This window comes from Lepidochelys kempii, chromosome 7, assembly GCF_965140265.1.
Source record: "Lepidochelys kempii isolate rLepKem1 chromosome 7, rLepKem1.hap2, whole genome shotgun sequence".
Taxonomy (NCBI): Eukaryota; Metazoa; Chordata; order Testudines; family Cheloniidae; genus Lepidochelys; species Lepidochelys kempii.
Window position 1 is genome coordinate 10260162 of NC_133262.1, and position 16815 is coordinate 10276976.

General features: G+C 40.3%; 1 protein-coding gene across 22 annotated transcripts in view; it reads right to left on the reverse strand.

The window, feature by feature from the left end:
* Positions 1-16815, reverse strand: part of FOXP1 (forkhead box P1) — a 493539-nt gene that overhangs the window by 141280 nt on the left and 335444 nt on the right. The window contains exon 1 of one of the 22 annotated variants that reach the window (XM_073351111.1): positions 10310-10906. The exons of 20 other annotated variants lie outside the window; for them this stretch is intronic. The gene's annotated coding sequence lies outside the window, so the exon portion shown is untranslated. Of the gene's footprint in view, positions 1-10273; positions 10907-16815 lie in introns of those variants that run through there. One more of the 22 variants, XM_073351112.1, reaches the window with a different exon arrangement.

Below are 16815 nucleotides of genomic sequence, written 5' to 3' on the forward strand. Positions count from 1 at the left end.
AGCTATCAAATCCCCCCTCATTCTTCTCTTCTGCAGACTAAACAATCCCAGCTCCCTCAGCCTCTCCTCATAGCTCATGTGTTCCAGACCCCTAATCATTTTTGTTGCCCTTCGCTGGACTCTCTCCAATTTATCCACATCCTTCTTGAAGTGTGGGGCCCAAAACTGGACACAGTACTCCAGATGAGGCCTCACCAATGTCGAATAGAGGGGAACGATCACGTCCCTCAATCTGCTCGCTATGCCCCTACTTATACATCCCAAAATGCCATTGGCCTTCTTGGCAACAAGGGCACACTGCTGACTCATATCCAGCTTCTCGTCCACTGTCACCCCTAGGTCCTTTTCCGCAGAAAAGGTTTTTGTTCGTTTTCTTGCCAGGTTAGGCAAAATGCAGTTACTCAGCTGTTTGCCCAGGACACCCAGTCTCCTACAGCTTAAGTTGTTGCTGATACCGAACACTTTCATTATGAGCAACTCAATCTTTCCATTTCCACAACCATTTTAAAGTCATAAACACAAGACTGGGGGGCAACATTTTGCTCTCAATATAAATCTGAAGCAACTCCAATGACTTCAGAAAACCAGCAGCTGCTAATCTGAGAAGGGGATTAAGGGTGGGAAACACTGCAGGGGGGAAAAACGGTAAAAAAAAGTTTTTTTTACAAACAGAAGGGCCATGTAAATTGTACAGCGCCGTGTACAGTCTTTACAGGAACTGTACATTTGAAAAATAATTACAAAGTCCAGCCCTACAGAGCCTCTTGTTAACGGTTTCTCTTCAATATACGATGGCATTGGCTCTCAAGCTGGTTTTCCATGAGACCCTATTTTTATCAAAGCAAATGAGCTGCAGCACCACCCTCCAGGTTCTCAATAGTCACATCCATCAGCTCGTAATGAAACACCCGACTACTAAAGGATATGCAGGTAGGGTAGCCTGTACCGAGTACACTTCAGTGAGAGGCCTAACACGCTCCAGCTTGTTTCTCTCCCCAAAGCTTTTCCAGATGCAGTAAGGCTGACCCAGACAAATTGCAGAGTGGCATGTGAACCCTGGGAAACAGGGGCCCGTGGTAAAGAGCTCAAGTGGGACTGTACAGGGAAAGGAAATAATGGCTCAAGGGAAGCCTCCATAACCCTAATCTACTTTTCCAATCTTCTCCTGTTTGAGCCCCCAGCCTTGAGGCAGACAGCAACTACCTCCTCTTCCCCGCATATGGCTCCAAGCTACCTGGGCACCACTGGGGGACATGGGGTGAGAAGGGAAGAAGAAAGGGAATATTAACAGCAGAGGTTATAAAGTCTCTCTCCACTCAGTGCTAGCACCAAAACCCCCCCTGAGCAGGAGTTGCTACTGCAGGGGAAACCCGGTTGAGTCCCTGCAGCTCTAAAGAGGGCTAAGAGGGTGAAAAATAATGGCCATTGATATGAACAGGCTTGGAAGGATTAGATATTTATCAGTAAATGTCCATTTCACTCTACACAGACAGAACAAGGGAAAATAGTTATCGCTGAAAAGGTAATCGCTGAAATTTACAGACAGGTAACATAAGAAAGTACATGAGAACTTGCTGGAGAATGGTATCGCAGCTTGATTTAAGGATTTCACTTTACATTTTGACATATTCGGTTGACAGTTTGTGTGTGTTAACAGTTATAAAACTTTAACTTCCTGAACCCCAACATCTACTATCATTAAATAGCTATTGTCTGACCGCTCCTCTCATAATTTCCCAGAACTGTGAAAACTTAAATAAACAAAACTGAAAAAAATGCTTAAAAATAAACACTGATATTATCTGTCAAAATTATGTATAAAAAAACAACAAGTTCTGCCAAGCACAGATATAAAGGAGGTCAGACTAGTTGATTGGACAGGCCCTTACGAATCTACGAAAGCATGTGAGTGAGACTTCAGTACATGCTGAAAGATTCACAGGGAATCAAGAATTTGGATTTGCTGACTGCCAAAGGTCTAAATAAAAAGATGGACAAGAGTTTTAGGCCCCACGCAGACCAATCCATGCTCAACCATCATATCCTTCAAATGCCCCTCATTCCAAGGGGCATCACTTGATCTAGTTCCAGTGCTGCCTGTACGTTTCACATACATTTTGTGCCCCTGCCCGTATTTTTGTGGTTAATAGTTATTTACCTCAGAAATAGAGAACCACAGGTTACAGAATTTACAATACAGAACAAAATCCCTATATGCTTTTCAATTCCCGCATGGATCTTTTTTTATGTCCCTTCTTTTGGGACTTTGCCACAGGTGCTGCCCCCTATGTGGGCCTGGGTAGATGGAGAGATATCCCCAGCAATAAGCATAGGGCTCATAGTTTGAGAAAACCTCCTCTATGAGGGGAAAGATGGTAGTATCTAAGCAGCACGTTACTAGTAATCAGGGCTGATAACATGGCAGTCTGAGGAGCATGGGTAGCAGAAGCAGGAAGTGACCTCTTTGCCAGTATCACAGTCTTACTGTGATTTTAATTATACTCTTAAAAAACAAAACAAAAAACAAACCCCAAAAAACCCCCCAAGAAATCAAGACCATGCCTGGAAAGAGAGTATTACCCCAACCCAGACTTCCAGATGTGAGACATTCCTCCCTGACCTTGCAAGAATAACATGAAGTCATGTTTTCACACAATTAGACCTTTTAAAAAAATCCCTGCAGTGTTTCAGGCACAAAAAGGTTCTTCAGTATCAGACATATAAGATTTCTTATCATCCATTTTTCTTCAAGTTTAACAACATTTTAGTGGCCTCAGGCATAGGCTAAGTTAGGTAATATTGCAATGGCAGCTGAACAGGCCAGCTCCAAACCACTCCTTTTCCGTGGAGACCCTACAGGGTTTTCTTGCTTCCATTCAGTCACGCCTGGGAAGTGCTGTTGGATTCAGCCAGTATTTGTCAATTGTCTCCTCTTTCGCAGCTCCCAACCATCTTTACACACAACTCTGTTCCACAGCTCCTGGGACTGGAGAAGCACAGTGCCATCACCAAGCTCTGAAGTCTGGATACACTATAGTTTCAGGGTTGGTTAATTTCACTCCCAATCCTTTTTCTTGTGCTCCTCCCCTTACGGCACTTTTCCTCTGCGAGCAGCAAGTGGGGATGAGCAGAAGAGGGGGGGGGACGGGGACAGGCAGGCAGAGTCCACCTGTACGCTGGAGTGTAGCATCACTGCACCCTGGAGACACTGAGGATCAGAACGACGTGTGGAGAGTGAGGGGGAACAGAGCAGTATGGAAAAAGGCGCAAAGCAGCAGCACCAGGTGCTCTTCCTCTGGGAGGAGCAGAACAAGGGGAGGTGAGCAGACCCAGCTAGCAAATTGGAAAGGAACCAAAAAGAAGAGGCGCCCAAAGAGAAGTAAAATACAGAAGATGCGAAGAACAGCAGATGTTTTCTTCCAATGTCTGATTCCTCCGCTCCTCGTAAGCCTGTGCTTTCAACCCCTTCCAGAACAGGAAAACATGCAACGGCACCTCTCTCCTCTCCACCCCCTTTTCTCCATCTCTCATACCCCACCTCTGATTTTTCTTCCCAGTCTTGCTCTTTTTCTCCTCAGTTAACCCCTGTTCTTGGCTACCCTTCCTGCCCATATCTCCCGCCTGTCCACCCTTCACCTGTCCTCCACCCATTTGTTGCAGCACAGTGGTCTCTGGAAATCTGGTGTTTACCCAGGGGACATTGGTCAGCTCTGTATATTGGTGCTGGGGGAAGGAGAAGCTTTGATAAAAATTAATTCATTCATTACAGAAAGTGGTGATTGGCTGGGCCTGACTGCCTGGCTTAGGCAGATGGATGTAGCCACACACTTCCTGAGTGATTCCTTTGCTGGAGCAATACAGGGACCATTATATATTTATGCACATTCCTTTTTACCAAAGTGTTTATAATTTTCACCAGTTTGTGCCCCTGAAATGTCTCCTAGCTCTATGTAGGCCAACGGAGAGGAAAAAAGTTATTTTTCTCCCACAGGCCCAAATCCTTCCCCAAGGGCACAGCTGTGTGCTGAGGCATTTCTCTCCAGAAATAAGGGGAAGTACAGCAGAATAAATAAGAATCCTTCCTTCCAACACCACAGAATGGCAGAGGAGTCACGCCAGAGCTGCCATTCTGTCATCTGCATTGGAGTATCTTCTATAATGCTTGTGCCCTTTCTAGGCAGAGAGAAATGGCAGATTCATCATCCCTGCCCTAAATCCTGATGCTCATGGACACACTGGAATCCCTCGCAGAGCCTAGCTCCCTAAATCCTGTCCCTCCAAAATAGAACCATGCCCCTTTGGCTTCAAGAAGGCCTTTCTAGCATTCAGAAGAGACATGGATTTGGCTCCACACAGCTCTGTCATTTTCAGATGCTGCCAGGTATGCAGGAACTACTCAGAAACTATGAAAGTTTGCAGGTGGGGCTAGGAGGGTGGTTCTTGTCCTTTCCATAAATGCTGAGAGGTGAAAGAAAGGAGGCAGACACGAAGCAAGAGACGATGGGATGCGGGGCTCAATCCAGTTATGCCACAGGTACCAGTGAATCTAGGACCAGCGCTGGCAGCAACAAAGGCTAGGAAAATTCTACTCTCTAGTCACATCTGAAATCTTCCGTGGCTCTCTTACAAAGTAACAGGCAGTAATGGAGTAAAAGGGTTTGTTCCACACTTCTCTCTTATTGCAAGAAATCATTATCGAGACTCGCCAGAGCCACTTAAACATCACCTGGTAAAAGGTTCCCAAAGATCAAGAAAAACTTACCTTTATATTGGCAAGAAAAGGCCCAGAACGTTTGAGGCCTATCCCAGCGACAAAGGGGGGTTGAGCGAACACATCCTGATAGAATGAAAACTACCTGACAAGGGCCTCAGCTCATAATGCAAACTGAACCCGAACTGAACTGTTTGAGGTATGAAAAAATCTTATGAGATGTCCAGACGGTTTTTGCAGGCTAAAGGGGAACAGATAGCCTGGATCAGTTTCTGAACTTCTGCATGTTTATCCAAAGTGAATCAGACTACTGAATATTTGGAGGACCAGCCACGGAAGGTTCTTTTCGGGCACCAGAAGTCAAGGAAATTCTCATATCCAAGAAAAGGTCCTGTACGAGTGGACACTGCCTTTTTGTGGCTATGATGTAAACTGTATATTGAACAGGGCTGCTTGTATGTTTCCATTATGTAGCCAAGATATTTTAAATATATTTTTAATCCTTGTTCTGAAACATTATAGGTCAAAATTGCATTCAGAGGCTCATGGAATAAAAACCCAATTTTCAACACAGCAAAAGTGTCAACAGCCTTAAGTTCTGTACTAACACCAATACTGTTTTTATAAATTCTGTAATTATCCAGGGATGGAAAGCATAGTGGCAAAATTTGCATGTGAGACACAATTACTTAGGTTAGTTGAGACTTGTGAAGACTGTAGGAACTTCAAAGGGACCCTCTGTTAACAATTGAAAGACACTGAATATTGGCAGGAATAATGTTAACTACACGTATACATTATTGGGTTCTGAATTATCTGTAACCATTCTGGAAGAAGACCTCACCATCACTGTGGACATCTCAAAGCAACCACTGTTCAGTGCACAGCAGGGGGTCAAAAAGCAAACAAAATGTTAGGATCTATAGATAATGGTATGGAAAATAACACTGCAAATATTACAATGCCATTTTACAACGCAGTAGCACAAGCTAACCTAGAACAGTGTGTTCAGTTCTAGTAACTTTTTTTTTAAATGGTAAAGCAGAAATAGAAGGCAGACATTCAGTGAAGCTGTCCTACAAGAAATTTAAAACTGATCAAGGGATTTTTTATGTATTTATTTATTAATTTTAAAATGCAACAAATTTATCCTTTGGAACTTACTTTTACAAGCTACCACCAATGTAAAGAGTGCAGTAGCATTCCAAAAAGGATTAGACAGTCGAATAGATAATAATGAGAACATCCATAGCCATACACTAGAAAAAGATCAAAATAAAAGAGGGTTTGGACCCTCATGCTTCAGGGCATCAGTCAACCTCTAACCATCAGGGGTCAGGAAGAAACTTCCATGATGGGCAGCTTATTCCATAATTCTCTGTCTTGAGGCTTCTTGCATCTTCCTCTTAATCATCTGGTAATAGCTATGACCAGAGATGGGATACTGAACCAAACGGGCCACTGGTCCAACCTGGTATGCTAATTCCTATGTTCTCTTACACACTCTGCACTGTTGACACCACCATACCCCCTGTTACTCGGGCCCACAGCTTGACTGTCATATTTGACTCTGCTCTCCCTCAAGATCCATAAATCGTGGTTGTGTTTGAAGTGTGCTCCATTACATCTCTAAGACATGGCCTTTTGTCTTTGTTCACACCTTTAACACTCTCATAATCTCCTATCTCAAGTATGGTACCCTCTAGCTCTCTGCCCTCCCAGTCTCTCCTTCTTCGGGGCCCATTCAAAACTCTAATGCTAAGGACATTTTCCTGACCTGTTGTTCTGATTATACCATGGGCCTGCTGAGACCCTCTGCTAGCTCCCCCTTCTCCACTGCATCAAATTCAAGCTTTTGGTCCTTACCTTACCTAGCCCCTCTCTACTCATCTGTTCTTGTGTTCTGTCATGTCATCTTCTACCCCCATACTAAGCCTACAATGCCAGGCTCCACTGCCTGTTTGTCCATTTCTCCCACAAACTTCTTTGTGTTCACAACCAAGCCCGTTATGCAAGAAATACCCTCCTCAAACTAGTTTCATAAAGCCACTGCTTTGTCCTAACTCAAATCCTTCCTTAGGATCCACTACCAATGTGGATCTCTTTATGCAACTTCAAAGAATCATACAATTTTTCTTTTTTGACCATAATCTAGGTCCTTGTCAAAAAGAATGACCCTTACCCTAGATAATACACCTAAGGTACAGTAGCAAGTCACTTAGTATTACAGACTAGGGGAGCTAATAAACACATGAACTGACATGCAATTCTAAGAGACAAAGAGAGATTCTGAAAGCAAGTCAGTCTATTAAATTTATACCTACCTGCACAATGTGAAACAAACTGCATCTCAGTTTCCTTTCACACAAATGTCAGTGTGACAGAATAAAGCCCTGAATGCACACCCTACACACTATTGTAATAATCTCTGTACAATGTATGCTTTTTAAGATATCATTTGAAAACTCATAACTTGCTGATCAGTATTGTCCTGATAAAATAGGTGTAGCAACATTGTACGTGACGTTATAGGATTTCCCTGTATGATGTTTGAAACTCACTTAGCACCAAACTGGTTAAACAGGCCTATCTCAAACAAACGAGTATATGTTTGCCTTAATTTGCATTTAAGCAGTAAACAGAGTCATCAAGCAGGGAGGGAAAACAAAGAAAACTCAAACAGGTGGGAAAAAACAGCAGAGAACATCCTTCCACACAGACTCTGTCTCCGAGCTCCCAGACAGAAATGTTTTTCAAAAGTTGAACAAACTACAAATAGCAGAGCAAACACCCCAAACACCTCCCCCTGCCCAGTCTGTCTCTGGCATCGCACCTAAGATGACAAAGGAAAACATCCACTGGACTCAGGGGGAGTGGGGGGGAGTCCTGATCTGAAGAGTTTGGTCAATAATCTTGCTGGAAGCATGTGGTGAGAAATTTTGCATAAATCTAATAGTTTGTTAAGTTAGGCACTGTTAAGTGTTTTATCTTTATTTTTCTTGTAACCATTTCTGACTTTTATGCTTCATTACTTGTACTCACTTAAAAGCTCTCTCTCTGTAGTTAATAAACTTTATTTTACTAATCCATTGCTTTTAAAATGAAGTGTCAGGGTAACTCAGTTTAAGATTATAAAATGGTATATTATCCCCTTCAAGGAATAATGGATTTAAAATATTTGTACTGTCCAGGAGTGGGCTGGGCAGTACAGGACACACATTTCTGGGGGGGAAGTCGCTATTGGGGATATGTTGGGGTCACCCTACAGTATAACCAAGGCTGGTGAGAGCCAGGTTGCAGCTGGCAGGCTGCAGTTACACACAGGCACTCAGGGTGTGACTTGCATCCTGGGAGGCTGTTTGTAAGTGGCCCAGGTGGGACCTATTTCAGCAAGGCATTGTAAGGCACCCCAGGTTGCAGGACAGGGGTGGCAGGGAAAGGGTGACAGCCCCCCCCCAATGGTCTGAATTGTACCCCAGTATGTCACCATCTTAACTTGTTTCTTTTAATTCAGTAAAAGCACCTTAAAACATGCAACCTGCTACCCACCGATCAGACAACCCCTTATTTTATTTCTTAAGTTATTTAGTTTATAGTTTTTCACAGAAGATATAGTCAACATTCTCTAAAACTCTCATTAGAAGCCACATACCGTCCACGATGATATTAATAAGAATTGTGTTAAAGAGAGAGAGTGTCTGAAATGGATTTAGCACTGTTGTAACTCCACATTGTAACACTGGATGAAGCAATATCAGAACGGCTAACGGTGCTGTCAATATTTTGCTCAAGTGTCAACATCTATCCTTCCACAAAACTGCAAGTGGTTCTGATTTAGTCAACCACCTAACTATAATGAAAAAAAGAAACCCTATGGATAGGCTGAAGCAGAAATGACTATAATAAATATACCAAATGGTGGAACAAATAATCAGTGGCAACATTCCACTGACAAAAACATAAAAAACAGTGGATTAACTCCCAGGGGCAAACCTTGTGAGCTTTTAGAAGGTGGAGGCCACAGACCACGAAGGGTTAAGTGACTTGCTAAAAAATGACACACACAATTTCCTTTTATCATAAAACAATACCCTTATTATTTTCTGTATATCTGTTAAAGGGCATGGCCTTCTGAGTGGAAAACAAAACACAGCTTGGTCACATGTTTATTTGCTTCAGCTACTCCCTTTCCCTTCTGATAAATAATCAAACATGCCATCCAGAAAAAACAAAACCAGCGAGCTGGGAAATTTGATGGTCATCAAATAGACTATGATACCAAGAAAAGCAGCCCATTGTTCCCACAGTGAATTTTCTGCCCCACACCTACACTAACATCTGAGTAAATAACTTCAGTCACTCTTTCCATTTTCCCCATGCAATTACTCCTACTGTTAAACAAATTGTCCTTAAGGCAGTTGCAAATACCATTTTCCCCTGCAAAGAAGAACAACTTCTGAACATTAAAAAGCCAGCCTAGCAATATATTTTAAAAATATGTTTGTTGTACTTGTGGTTTGGCTGAATACACAGCTCGATTTCTCTCACTCGCTCTCTTTTCTAGGAAGATGGGAGTTTACCGTTTAAAATTTTAAAGTGTATTAGGACCCCACGGAGGCAGAAAAAGTCTCAGTGAGGATGGATTTTCTCCATAGGTCAGGCTACATATTTTCCATTTCCTCTTATGTTTTATAGCCAGTATACGAATGCCATGAATGACCACATTAAAAAGTTGCCTACTTATTTTGGTGGACTTTCAAGGGAGAGGGGAGAATATCAAGGAAATATTGAATACTTTATTAAGTCAGTCAGCTCAACAGACAGGATAAACAACATACATGTTATAAACGCAGATTCCACAGAGAGTCAATGCTATCTTTGAAAAAGAGTTGAGATGCACAGATACCCTAATCATTAACACTGAAGACCTGGAGAGAAAGCCCCGAACATGAAAGTTAACAACCGTCACCAAAAGTGAGCATGGTTTCCCTTTTCTTTTGTAACATCACCAGTCTGAACAACAGTAATATGAATGAGATAATAGCCATGCTTGTTTCAGCAGCCTGATCTTTATTAGCATGAAATTGGAACAAATATTAGCAAGACTGGTTCACAAATGGTGACAGAGCAAACAATTTGGGGAAGACAAAAAAAAACATTTCTGCAGACACACATTCTGAATCTCTCTCTCTTTTGCTCTCTCGACTTTTTTTACTTGTGAAAACGTTAGGAAAACACACAAAAAACATAATGAGCATACATAGATTCTAAGCTAAAGTCAGCCCCCAAAAGGTTAATGACAACACGACTGCTTAAGCTCCAGAGATATATTTGAAAGCGACAGTGCACCGAAAGAGGAGTTAGAACTAGCCAGATCTCTTAAAATCTGTTAAAAAATACCCGTTGGTGGCCAACAAGGCAGTAAACAAACTGAATCATCTTATTTTGCTCTAAAAACCTGGGCTATGAATTTTTCTTACATTGCAAGAATACCTCCACAGAGGAAGATAGCAAGTGAAAAGTTCAACCCAAGCTACGTGTTCCTTTTCTCTGAACACTTACAGAGAAAATGAAGAGTTTAACAGAGTAAGCTCTTACTGTCTGTCTTTAGATTTCCGTCTTCTTGCTGTAGATGTGTTCTGGCTGTTTCTGTGAAGCGGGGGTTGAAGAATGGTAAAAAGATGTTTGAATAAACAGGAAGTGCTGTGCAGCCGAAGCGCACACTGAAGGGAAAACACACTGGAGCACTGCCCTTTGTAGGCAACAACGGGAGGTTTGCCTCCACAGTAGCAACGTCTGCTTTTATTAAAATGACAAAGAAACCACAAGAATTCCTTAAGCAATTCTTCACTTGCAAAGTTGAAAGATCAGCAGGAGCTTGCAGGTAATTTCAAAGTTGTATTTAACATCACAAAAAAAAATCTATTAATTCTGCATTATTAAAAGCACCCTGTCTGTACGCAGAAACACACGGAATGAACTAGACCAAACAGCAGCAAAAATTCAGTTCATTTATGCAGCTAGGCAAATTCATATTTACATATAGTTTCAGTCCAGCTAGACTTTCCTACTTTCTGCAGTGGTATACATTTATGTCTAAAATTGTCTTTTAGGGTTGGCCAGACTTCATAGCTATTTTTCAAACTGCTTGATTTGTTAAAACAACAGACAACAACAACAAGACACAACCCCCACTCCCACCCCGCTCCAACCCTTTGGATCTAACATCTCAGGAGTATGCATTCAATATTCTAGCAGATGCTTTTTCTTCTTTACATTTTCCTTTCACTCACTAAAACAAACTACCTATTTAACTCAGGATGACTCACTGACTGTCTCTCACCCCAATTATCAAAGTCCTGTCTTCTGTCATGTTGGTGACATGATACAGATATTGTCAAGAAAAGTAAACTAGGGCTTGCACTGTAAGGCAGCTTGAAAAGAGATGAACAGTCGAACATCCATATTCAATAAAAAAAAAAAAGAGGAACAGGATTCCTTTAGAAAATGCATTGGTGTTGTGGCAACGTGCTGCTGCTGAAGGGACTGATTTGTTATTTAGCATGTAGTTTTGGACTGTCTGTCATTCTGGGTGCTAATGCTCTGCTAAAATAACTCATTGGGAGCTGTCAGTGGAATGTTTACATAGGCCCCAATCTTTTCTTCATACAAGGAAATTTTTTACTGGAATTCATCTTCTTTTGATCTCACATTCAAAGCAACAGCAGCTTGATAGACATGCAAGTCTGAAAGCAAATCCAGACGCTGAAGATAAACCGCCAGAGTATGACAGGCAGGAGCATCTAAAGCTTATAAAAATGAAGAGAACAGCATGTCGTCTGAGTATTACAATAGCAGAAATCAAGAGACATATTAGGTGGAACTGATCAGCCACAAAAACAGTTCAAAAGGCAGATCATAGAAACAGAAGACTAGTCTAGAAAAAAAATTTGGAAAGATCTGCTTTACAGAGGCATCACCTCCTTTTGAAGTACCACGTTTCCGCTCCAGCATGTAAACATAAGGGGGAAAACGGGTGTCGTGCAATGAGTCTTTTACTAACTCAGTAACTCTCACCTTAAGCTTGCCAATTAATTTGCCAACTGTACATTTTAATTAAGTATTTCTGAACATAAAATAAAAAAGTCCACCATGACTTTACTTCCCCACTCAAAATATCACGGTTTATAATATGGAATAGTTACCCATGCTCGCCCATAAAATAACAAGCAGAATTAGAGATTTGCTGGTGGAAATTCAAGAGATGAGTAACCTCGTCCTTTGGAACATCCACCCTTTTAGGATGCACGTGTCTTAAGAGTTCTAGCTCTTCAAAGTGGCTAGTTACTGGACTGTCATTAAACTCTCCTCCTTCCCACCACTATAGACAAACTAGTTCATGAGATGATTTTCTTTAAATTGAACTACATGTGCCACAGTGTTTATAGTTAAGTACTGGAGAAGACTTGTAAGGAACTATTGCTAAAACTTTCCCAGGACATCCATACATTTTAAATTCCCCACCCCCAAAAAGCTTCTTATTTTAATTGAAGTCAGCACATATAACGAAAAAATAATTCTCAAACAATTTTGTACTGAGAGCTGTTTGTTAGCAAACATTGAATGAGCAGGCAGTAGGTTAAAGGGCAGCAGAATTCCACAATATAATTTAGCCTGCGGTTATTTCTGATTAAGAACACCCTCCAGGACAGCAAAGCAAGATCATCTTTTGCAGTGGGCATAGCTTTTTAAATTACCCTCTTCTGCATAATAAACCAACAGGAAAACTGTGGATTTAAAACTGCATTAACCAATTTGAAGTTGTGTAATCAGTTTATGTCTTGCTTTGTGCTAAGCACTGGTCCTGTGTAGCCAAGTTACAAATGTAAAAATGCTTCCTGGATTCTAGAACTGTTGGAAGAAAGTCACCTTCTGTCATGCTTATGTAGCTATCTAATGTGCTAAAGGCTGATTATTTATCTTTAAACTGTACTAGTTTAATCTTTTAAGGTCACCACTAATCTGCTCCAACCTTTTAAAAAATAGCAGCTTTGAAGACTTACTGCTAGAATCACTAAACTCAGTGCTGAATGTCAATGTAACTGATACATGTACCTGAATGAGTGCAGTTTTACAATGTTAACATCAAATATAAATCCCCACATAAATAAGAAGAAAAAATTGTCCTACAAGCAAGCGAGGTCAATAAATACGACCAGGACAACATAATTTCACACCAATAACCACTGGAAGTCAGGTTGCTATTCCTCTCCCTTACCCATCCCAACACATAGGCAAAACTTCATTATCAAGTTTAAATGATTAGGATGCTTTCTTGGTAACAACAATTTTGTATACGTATTCAGAACCATATAACAGCATCCTTTAGTAGCTGTAAATACAAAAAGAGAAAGTGGATTATTTATTCATGTGTTTTGAAAAGTGGCCATTCTATATTCTGGGTTGTTGTTTTTTTGTTTTTTTTTTTTTCCTCCAGACGTCTTCTGGACTTGAATGTCACAGCAGACCTTGAATGTGAAATGGCTTCAAGCTAATTGCTCTAATTGCTTGAAGATGTGCAGGCAGGTGAAACCTGATCCCCCTGGCCATTGTAGAGACCAGGAACAACACAGGAATGTTTACATAGTGGTTTGAGTTTAATAGACAGTAGAGCTGAGTTTCAGACAGCTAGCAAAAACATAGCTAATAAGTGACCTCTTAATGTAGTCCTACTTTTAAAAAAACAAAATACAATTTCATTTTGTAAAAGGCAATGTCCTAAATGCCAAGGTTATCTACTCGACTTCTTTAGAGAGCACACATTGCATTGCACCTGACATTTATACCAGAAACCCTATCCTGAAAGCATTTTCTTTTACCTTAAAACAAAAAGCACTTTGTGTCAGTCACCTTACAAACAGATTAGGGTTGTATGGGATTTCCTAGTAAGTGCAGTCATTTGAATTTTAAATTGAGCGTTTTTCACCACTGACATACTTCTTGCACCTAAAACATATGGCACAGAATGCAACTTGAAACATCATTGATTGGTGACTGGTCCTGTATACATTATACCCCTCACTGTGGAATTCCCAACCCTCTGGTATGTTTAAAATAAAAAACTGCTTTTAATGACTTTTAATTGTTCTTTCTTTACTTTCTGTGAAATACTGAGGTGCTTCCACTACATGTGATACATACCATTTGAAGTTACTGACCGGCTGCGATATATTTAACAATGGTTGTATAGGACTCACTGTAGTAACTGCACAAGAGGTATGTTTGGAATACACAACAAAGCCAAAATTATGCAGGTCTTTACTCAGGTAAACTTCTTACTGATGAAGTACTGCAGCATTTGGGTCATAGAAAACAAGACTGCTTTCCAAAAACAGTTGGGTAGCTAAAATGTACTTGAAGAGGCCAAAAACCACACAATAAGTACGCCAAAAGTAGAAAATAAAGTAGAAAGAGTACTTCTGGCAGAGGTCAAAGAACAAAGGTATTTGCTGTAGGTGGAGTCCAAAAAGCAAACATCAGAGATAGGGAACACTTATTTTCCTGTCTCAGTCTCAGTGAGATTTGTTGCCAAGCCTTTAAACATGGTCACAAATTGTTTACCATGGATTAAGATTTACGGTAAAATGTCATATACTGTATGTCATATACTGTACTGTTTGTCATAGACAAAAAACAAAAAATAAGCATTCATTCAGTAAGAAAAAGGGGAAGAAAGTTTGAGGAACAAGGAGAATAGGAAAGATACAAGTGCACCGAGACGGGTGAGAATGCAAAAATCAGGCAAGCTTGACATGTTACACAAGAAAGAAAACAAAACAAAGAAAAGCAGGAGGGTTCCAGCCATTTCCAGCTTTGATCGCTGAGATTTTGGTCAGACATGTCTTAGATTTTATACAATCATACAGTGGAAATGTTACCCACCAAAACAAAACCAAAAAAAAAAAAAAAGCAAAAAGAGACCAGTTCCAGATATTGTTGGATGCAACATCAGTTTCATATTAAGACAACACACACAGGAGCACTCACTGCTTACTATGCTCCACCTTGTCTACTAGTCCCTAAACTCTGAAGCAAATGAGTAACTGATCTTAAATAATACAGAACAAAGACGACAACAGTAGCCCAGAAACCAAGCTGTGATATTTGTGAACATATCTATCGCACGCATACACACCTTTCTTTCTTGAAATCTTTTCAGAAAAGTTCAAAACGCCAGCAATAGTCGAATTTTTTTTTTCCGGTAACCCAAAAAGTTCAGAATAGAAAAAAAAAACAGTGTCAATTTAAAGATTTAGTATAAACTAGTTCAAGCCTGTGGGAGGAACACTAAGTGGAAAAAGTAAACATGGTCCCCCCAAGCAGTTCCCTTCTAAGCTATATACACTGCCAGCGCCTGGTACCACAGGCTGCCCTGCACATTGGGGAGGTCAACAAAGCTATGCTAAACTGACAGGTTCAGTTTACAGCAGGCCAGCACTTTGTTTGGATATACTGGCCTTGCTCACCGCCAGCTTAACAACAGATGGCTCGAAAACTTTCATTATGTTGCACGGGGCTGAACTGCAAACAATCGTAGAAAACTGTGAAAAGTTTAACTGTCTCCAAGCCAACGAGAGAATAGTTTGCATCAACATACCAAGGCTGGAAATGTGGTGGCTTAAAGCTAGCTATGAGTGCATGTGTGCCTTTAAATTAATTAAAGTGGACGACATGATTGATCATACCTTTGCACGATCCCTTGGATGTATTAAAAGAGAATTTGCTATTTGACAAGGTCAATTCAATAAAAATATCATTCCAGAAACAACCCAGACTTTGACAGATTGCAATCCTGTATTTTCAAATATTCTCAAGCTTGTAACTTCGGGAAAGTTACCGAGAAACTGAGAATTAGGATTTCATTATCAAGAGCTCTTAGACTAGCATTTTCCCACCTATGCAAACAGATTTGCATGCTCTCTTCAAGTTTTCTCATTGAAGAGAAGGCCACCAAATAATCCAACACCCAGATTTGAAAATGATTTATCCAAATCTGTACATAATTTAAATATTCATTAGATTGATTTGATTCATATGCATCCTAATACCCTCTAATGCTCTAAGGCTGGTTATAAATGCACCTTCCAAGGTTTAATTCAATTGACAATTTTATATATGCCTCCGCACTGGAAACACATTATTTTATATTATTCAAGAAATGAACAAATCTGTTTTCCACAAATGTATTTGAGAAGCTACTCTTTCCTGTTATTGAAAGAAAATTGTGTTTATTACTCCTTTAGCATAGTGTAAACTCATAAACGTCAACAGAGAGTACAAGGAAAACTGTCAACTAAATATTGTTTCCTTCATGAGCTGCTCTTCCAAGTCAATTATGCCTTTCAACTTCTGGGGCACTGTATGATAAACTGGCAGTAAAAATCATTCACATTAATATACCATGGTGCCTTGCCTGCAAAAGGTAATTAAAGAAGTAAATGACTCATAAGAATAGACATATTAGCTGCAAAATGGAAGGCAACTGAGCTGCCACATGAAAATATGTACCATTAAGATACTGCATTTTCATATTCCTGTAATCAGCTTCAGTAGACTAATGCTTATTTAATCCAGTTCTCTGCTAAGTCCATCAACAACTGTTTTTTGCTGTTTTCTCCTTGACTGAACATTATGTGTGCAGGTTTGGAATAAATACTGTAATAAGATTTTTGCATAGCCAATTGAAGAACAGAGTTTTTTAAAATGTAAAAAACTATTTTTCTTTCTCACAGAGAGCTGTACAATAGAGAAGGTTACCAAAGATCACATTTTCCAGCCAGCCAAAGCTAGAAAGCAGTACATTTTGAGTGAAGGTTCCCTCCTCCAACCCAAGTCACCATTTCTGATTCATAACACTATTATAACAGAAGACAAACCCATACTTCTACATGCCAAATTTCCTATTCTTCACTTATGAAACACTCTGTTTTGTTAATACGGATTTTCATTAGCATTAGAAAAATTAGAACATTTTTATCCCTGTTTAATGTTCAAAGTGAGAAGAGGGAAAAAAGACAGAAATGGGCTGGGAAGGTAGGTGAAAA